Below are 8,120 nucleotides of genomic sequence, written 5' to 3'. Positions count from 1 at the left end.
AAATTTTTCCGGAAAAATTCCCGAAAAATTGGATGAATATAATTTCGAAGGCTCATACTATGTTCTGCGTTTAGAAATACCTTTTGAAGTTTTATTTAGCGTGAATTATAAAATAAACTTGTTTAGTTAGTCACAAGATTTAAAATTAGAAAAACGGGATTTAAAATGTAATGTAGTATTACATTTGAGAAATAAATGAATCTAAATCTGAATCTTATGAACGAAGTATCTAATATTTGCCACACCAAAAAAGAAAAACAAACTACGTCTCAGAAACGATATCTATGTAATAGGTGTACCAGAATGTGAAATAAGGTCAAGCAATAATATTAACGCGATCTAAAGGTCACATAAGTTTTGTTTATAGTGCCCCTCCTGATCAATCTCTTGCTTTTTGCCGGAAGGTCACTATGACCTGTGCGAACGAACCGGCACAGTGACCATCTAAGTCAGGTTCTAACACCGGATTAGCAAGTTTGCACGGACTTCATCCGGTTCTCCGTAAGGCTAGTGCCTTAAGTAAGCCGCCCTGGGTGAACGTACTGCACCCTCCCTATTTTCCAGATAGGTACCGGAGCTGTAGGCACGTTCACTTTCCATCGTGCTCCGCACGACTAACAGTTGCCACATGGTTGCCACCGCTAAACCGGATTAGTGGCGGAGATGCCAAGTAACAGTGTCCTGCGACAATGTCCGGAAATAGCTACCGACTTAAAGGGCAACTCACGTACCCCGTGTGTCTCCTCGCCTCAGGCCCTCAACTAGACTGCTACTAAGACGCGCTAGCTGCGCCGCCGGGTTAAAACCCGTACGCTTGCCCATTTTTAATACTCACTGCTTATATTACACTACCCGATTTCAAGGGCCCTAGGTCAAAGTTCGCGTGGCCCTAGGTCAAAGATTCGCGTGGGTCCCTTTAAGTCGGGTAGTGTGATAAGCATTTTACGCCCCTACCCAATTAGTAGATAACTTCAGAAAATAAATGTTAGATGGCAACATAATATTATAATATGTGTATTGTATTTTTGTTTGCTTTTTCTGATTTAATTTGTGTTTTTTCTCCAATGTCCTAATTTTTAACCGACTTCAAAAAGGAGGAGGTTCTCAATTCGACTGTAAGTTTTATTGTTTTTTTTTTTGTATGTATGTTACGCGATAACTTCGGTATTTGTGTACCGATTTTCATGATTCTTTTTTTGTTGGAAAGGGGGTACTTTCATAGTGGTCCCATTTCATTTTGAAGGAAATCATCCACCTCTAAGGGTGGCTGTTCACGCGTGAAGATTCATTTTTATAAATAGCGCCTAAATTTTCTTAAGCAGCGATTATTTTAATGGTTGATTTTGCTATTTCTCCAATTCAAGGCGTTTTCTTCTCTCGATATTCTTTTAGTAGTAACATTGACTTACAGTCAATGAGTAGTAAGAACCGATTTTTATTATCTCCAGTGTCAAGTCCTGTATAGTGGCGAATTTAAGGATATTTCAATAAAACTTAGCAAATAGACGTAATTCCACGTACTTTTGAGGTCGGTTTTTTTAGTACTCTATACTGATTCTTATGGTGACGATGTTCAATTTTGGTGATCACAAAAATGTCACTTCTATATCCTTAAAACTATTTGACATATTGAGGGGCCGGAAAGATAGACTTTTGGAATTATTTTGTAAAAATGTACGTGTTGAAAATGCCTGCATATCAACAATCTGCTCAAAATAGCTGTCAGCTTTGCCAAAATTATTCGACGGCCCTACTTAACTTCCATCATCGTATCTTTGTAAGATAAGTTTAAGGAAATTGACATTAACACTAACGAAAATGTAATTTATGTTAAGAGGGATAGTAATTTCTTTACGAAAAATATTGACAGACATGACATTAACACGAGGAATAAAAATAAACTAGCTGTTCTTGATAGTCGTCTTCACAAAGTCACAAATTCATTTAAGGGCAATGTATACGCTTCTTTAACAAGAATCCGATTGATATACAAAATTTGCCATTCACGAGGTTTAAAACTATAATGAAACAAAAACTGGATACTAAAGGTTATTATCTCTGATGTTTGAATATATATATATATATATATATATATATATATTGTAAATGTTGAATGTGTACAAATGTTATTTACAATAAACAAGCCTTTCTTGCTCATTGTTCTCAGGGGAATCTGCCTTACGAATGAGCGGTAGAGTTTAAGCAATCAATGTGACGATTTCAAGTGTAATAATGCTTACCTATAAATAAAGATTATTTTGATTTGATTTCATTTGATTCACACCGATATACGCCGTCAGTTGTCGCCTCGGTGTTATTGATATATCGGGGTTTTCGCCTCAAGTGGACCGTTGGCTCGAGCATTTTGATCCGATCGATAGTCCTTACCTCGTTGTTTCGGTTTGCAGAATGCAACTGCGAAGGCTTTCTTAACACCTGAAACGCGGAAAGCAAATGTACCTTGGATCGACTGGCGGAAGTTGTCAAAGAGACATTTCCAAGCAACTGACGAGACTAGAAAGTTCACGGCTGCAGCGAAGAAGAACTGGTCGGGAAGTAGGTCAATGGACAACTAGCAAACAAACTAAGTTTTGCTATTCCAACAACTTAAACTTTAAGCACCCGCGACACAGGGTTTCCCTAGTGCGGGGCTATGTTCAGTGTGTTCGTTATTATTATTATTAACAGATTTACTGCACGTTCACAGTTAATACGTGAAGTCGTATACCTCATAGTCGTATGCCTTAGTCTTAATGTGCTAATAGTTTTAAAATATTTAAATTTATTTATTTAATGAACTAATAATTTGTTGAATTGTTCTCGCCGCACTCGATGGATGGCGCTCTTTAAAGTTTGAAAAGTAACAGGTATTAAATGAAATATTTTTAGATTGAACCAATAGGTGGTATTGGCCCGATGTGGAACTTCAAGTGTTAAATAAACATTGGTAGATGGATCAAATGGATCAGTAGCCTGTTAGAACGGGACTGTGTACAGGGTGGAAGAAATCAATGGGAAATGAAGTTAAATTACCTTAAATGCTCGTCATCATCAGCTTATACGTGTCGACTGCTGGATGTAAGCCTCCCCTTGAGCACGCTAACTCTCCTAACTCTCTCTTTGTCTCTGTCTCAACTTTAAATGCATAAAATAAGGAAACATTTTTTTTCTTAATATGAATAAATTGCATTCACAGATTTTCTGAAAATGTTTATTTTTAAACGACTTCAAACAACGAGGAGGTTTTCAATTCGACTGTTTGTTTTTTATGTATGTTACGCGATATTTCCGGTATTCGTGAACCGATTTTGAAGATTCTTTTTTTGTTGGAAAGAGGACACCTCAAAAGTGGTACCATTTAAATTTGAAGAAAATATTCCACCTCTAAGAGTGGCAAACTAGGGGATGAATGACTTTTGAGGTCGGTTTTTTAGTACTCGGTACTGAATTATTTACATTTTTAGTTGGGTCGATTCCCAACACAAGCAAACTTTTCGAAAACTCTTTTAATGCAGTTATTCATTTTAAGAAAAATAAAAGAAAATTATTTCCTTTAAGTAAAATTAGTTATCGCAAGAATTATTTTAGTTTCCCTTCATGTCGGATTGATTATTTTCCACCCTGTATAGTACCTACATGTGCACTTCACACTTCATACTTTACAACAATTTTTGATGATTCCTTTTATGCACAAGTTTTGTAAATGTTACCTGTTAATCCTCAATAGGTATAATATGCTTTTCTAGAATGTCCTGCAGTACCTACATTCTCATTTTGCATCTAACTCTAATGACCCCTAGAGTAGACAAGAGGTGAAAGTTACATTGTTTGAGCTAACCATTGTCTGTGACATATTTCGGATCTTGTATTATATTACCCTACGTGTAAGTAACAGTTTCATTTGGAGCACATCCAAATGAATGAAGCAAAGCTTATGAAATCCATCTATTATTATTACGTTAACTTTTGAGTGCTTTAAGTACTTGATACAAGCATGGTTTAAGAATATTTTTAAAGTTAAATCCCTACAAGTGAATAGATATCGTTATTGCAATCATGGTATAAATACAGTTGTTACAAGTAAATAATAGTAGTAGAACCTGTCAGGGTATAGCGATTGTACCAAGTTTATATTATAATAACTTGAAATATTAATTTCTGTTATAGATTTGTATGTTTGAATTAGATACTCAACATAAATATAGGTTTGCACTTCGAGAACATTTCGCAAGAGATTATCTTGCACGAATTTTGAGACTAATTAATACCCTTTTTTGACAATAGTTTCTTACATTTTTTATATTATTAAGCATTTTGTTGTAAATTGGAATGGGTTCGTAATATCACAGATTGGTAATATGGACCTTTTTTATTGATTTTTTTTAATCGGTTCTGAGTGGACTCTTGTTGCGTTCAAACAAATTAAGAGTATTTTTTAGAAATCTAACAGCTTCTTGAATAAATAAAAAGAGGAGGATTAGGTTTGTGAAATGCGACTTAGAGCTTTAAATCACAAAGATATGAGGGACACTGCCACTTTGTAACATAAGTTGAAAAGTGTCTACATTGAAAAGTGTAATATGCCTGTATTTTCACCAGCACCCTTACCTTTCAAAACTAGAACGCAGTAATGCTCGCATTACTATTTGGCGGCAGAAATAGGTCAAGTGGCAGTATTTACCTGGATGAACCCATTCACAAGGATACTGCTACTAAAAGTTTTGTGGGAATGCTATGTGAGAGAGTGCAAGATTTCGTATTAAATTTTGAATTTTGAGATTGCAGAACTTATGCTTATGATGAGTAACATAACATAATGGTTAGTATGTGAACTGAGATGCCTTTAGATGTAATACACCATACCTTAATACATTTTACAGTTACAGCTACAAGGTCTTTTTAAACTAAATAGCACTAGAATACTTCTATTACTCAAATTTAAGTCACGTAAGAAACTACAAGTTAGTTAGATAAACGTTCTTTCTTTGACTACTTCCGGTTGTTACAAAGGTCAATTTTACAATTACCATTGTCGATTACAGTTTTTAGCGTGCAATAACTTTATATTACGTAATTCCTTACCTATGTTACAATAGTTTGTTCAAGGTGGAAAGCATTCAAGAAAAAAAAAATTACCTTCGCACCCTTTTTTATGATACCCAGTGACAGGAAGAGCATCGTGCGTCTGGTGCAAGTAACACGCTAGTCCGTAACAGTTGCAGTGCCACTCAGAGCTTTAAATCACAAAGATTTGAGGGGCACTGCCACTGTACCGTCTCCTTGATATATAAATTGACAAGACCCATGTGCCTGTAATTTCACCTGCACCCTACCTTTCAAAATCGAAACGCAGTAATGCTCACATTATTGGTGGCAGAAATAGGGAAGGTGGCAGCACTTTCCTGGATGAACAAGGTGAGGGATGGATGTTATAGTAAAAAATTTAACGAAAATTCATTTTTCACCCTTTGTTTTACCTTAATATTTTCATAAAAATATATAGTAATGTAAAAAACCGGCTTGAGATCAGTCCGCTTGGGAGCTTCAATGCCACAGATAAACGACACACATATACAAAGGCCTCAAAATTATAACTCTCCGGGGATTAAACAAAAATTCCTATTTATATAGAATTTCTTTTTGCGTTTTGTCATCAAAGATTTTAATTGGATATGTACAGAAAATATCGACAATGGAAGGAAAATATGCAAATTCAGAAAAAAACACCACTTTAGAAGTAAATATTATAAAAAGGCAAGTTTACGGAAAAAAAACTAAAATATCTTTTTTCTGAGTAAGAATTCATATATGCTTATAGATGGAAAGATATGAGCTAATTCTAAAATGAGTAAAGAGTTCAATTGAATATTTTATTATTAAAACTTAACATAATTATTGGTTACTGATTCCGTGTATGTACAAATTCATTTTGTACTTAAGTGTCGCTTAGAATCTTCCACCAGACGATATGCATTTAAGTCTGATATTGTAGTACTACCACCAGTGAAAAGAGAGTACGTAAATTAAAAAATAAGGATAAATAATAAAATAAGGATGCTGGTGAAATTACAGGGACATGGAACTTGTCAACTTATTTTTTTTTATAATATCAAGTGACGGGACGAACAAGTCGGATGCCTGATGGTGAGCTACACGCCTGTTCATTACTGTCGCAGTGCCACTCAGAGTTTTAAATCGCAAAGGTCTGAGGGGCACTGCCACTGAGCCCGTCACTCTGAGACGTAAGTTGACACGTCCCATGTGCCTGTAATTTTACCATCACCCTTATCTTTCTAAACCCGAACGCAATAATGCTAACATTATAAGTAAGGTAAGGTGCGATGTAAGGTACGGTAAGCTGGCAGTACTTCCCTGGACGAACTCTTTCATAAAAGAGCTCTAATGCTGTTAAAATAATAAAATGCACAGAGTGACGGGCGCAATAGCAGTACCCTTCAGATCTTTGCAATTTAAAGTCTGAGTGGCATTGCAACTGCTATGGATAGGCGTGCCGCGTACAACCAGGCGCATGATTTGTTCGTTCTGTCACTAGGTACCATAAAATAAAAGAATAGCTACCAAAGTTACTATAAAAATAAACACTTGGTAAATACGTATAAGTGTCAACACATAATGTTTCAACTTTCGAGGAAAAAAATAACTGTTGTAAATACAATATAATTAAAACCCGAAAAAGAAATCCAACTTCACGCTTGCGAGAGAAAAAATTACTATCGCACTGAGAAACCTTTTTCGTTTCGCTTTCTTTATTTAATCGCTTCAGTAAAATTTACTTTCTGTTTAATTTTTATTTATTTTAATTTATTATCAACAAGTAATAGACCATGACCTAAAATACCCTGTTCAAAGAAGATTCGTGCTCAACAGAGGGACAGATACATCGAAGTATATATATTTTTTACGTTAGATGGACTTGCTCTTGACCACTACCTAGCTCTAGAGCAGAGATAGAGATAGAGATGATCTACGATGGAACGAGCTTGCCCAGAAGGAAGCCTATTCAGTCGCACCTTAAAAATACCCGGGTTGTATGAGTTCGGAAATACAGACGCAGGCAGGGAATTCCATTCCTGGGCTGTGCGCCTAATAAAAGATGACGAAAAGTGCTTAGTATGCCTGAAGGGATATCGACCAAGTAAGGATGATAGCCCGCCGCACGTCTGGATGTCCGATGGTAAAAGATGGACGGGATGAGCTGATGGACCTCATGGGCACACTCACCGAAATATATTCTGTAAAAAACCGACAGACGGGCAACTTTCCGCCGGTGGGCTAAACTGTGAACTTTAGATTCGATCTTAACGTCGCCAATAAGTCTTCTGGCTTTGCGCTCAATCGAACCAAGAGCCTCAAGTTGATACTTCGCTGAGCCATCCCACAGGTGACTGCAGTACCCCATGCAAGATCGGACTTGTGCTTTGTATAAAGTTAAGAGCTGTTCAGGCGTGAAATATCGCTTAACCTTGTTAAGGATACCCAGTTTTTTGGCTGCAATTTGTGCCTTACATTCAATATAAGCGCCAAAGTTAAGGGTTACGCTCAATGTTATGTAATACCCCGAAAAGTGGGAGTCAGATCAAATTTACTCCTTTTAGCAGTAAACAGACAGGCCTGCGTTTTGGTGGCGTTGAACTCGACCAGATTGTCATCTCCCCACTGAGAGACAAGACTTAAGGTCAAGTTCGTCCGCTCCATCACGGCTTCTCTCAACGAACGGATAACTACCCTGCTGTCCTTTGCGCTATATATAGCGCTACTTATAGTAGCTGTAGGTTGACTGTTTCATTTGTGCTACTAGAATTAATGTAGAGTCATGTTTTAAAGATTAATTACGTAGCAGGTGTTGGCGAAACGCTTGCCTGGTGGTTTTAGAGAGAGAGAGGGCGAGAGAAAGAGCGAAAGTATTAAAAATCCTTCGAGATCTTAGGAACGTATATTGGCGATTTGTATGACAATTGAATAACTAAATATCAAAAACATACCGTCAAAAAGAATGCAAATTCAAAAATAAAACAAAGTAAAAACTAGAAAATAAATCAAAAACTATTTGCTTTCGGCGAGTAGGTTATAAAATAATGTCACTACAGTAATTCTTCTTA

This window comes from Hyposmocoma kahamanoa, unplaced genomic scaffold (assembly GCF_003589595.1).
Source record: "Hyposmocoma kahamanoa isolate Upper Pololo Valley unplaced genomic scaffold, ASM358959v1 78, whole genome shotgun sequence".
Taxonomy (NCBI): Eukaryota; Metazoa; Arthropoda; class Insecta; order Lepidoptera; family Cosmopterigidae; genus Hyposmocoma; species Hyposmocoma kahamanoa.
Note: the sequence above shows the minus strand (reverse complement) of the source record.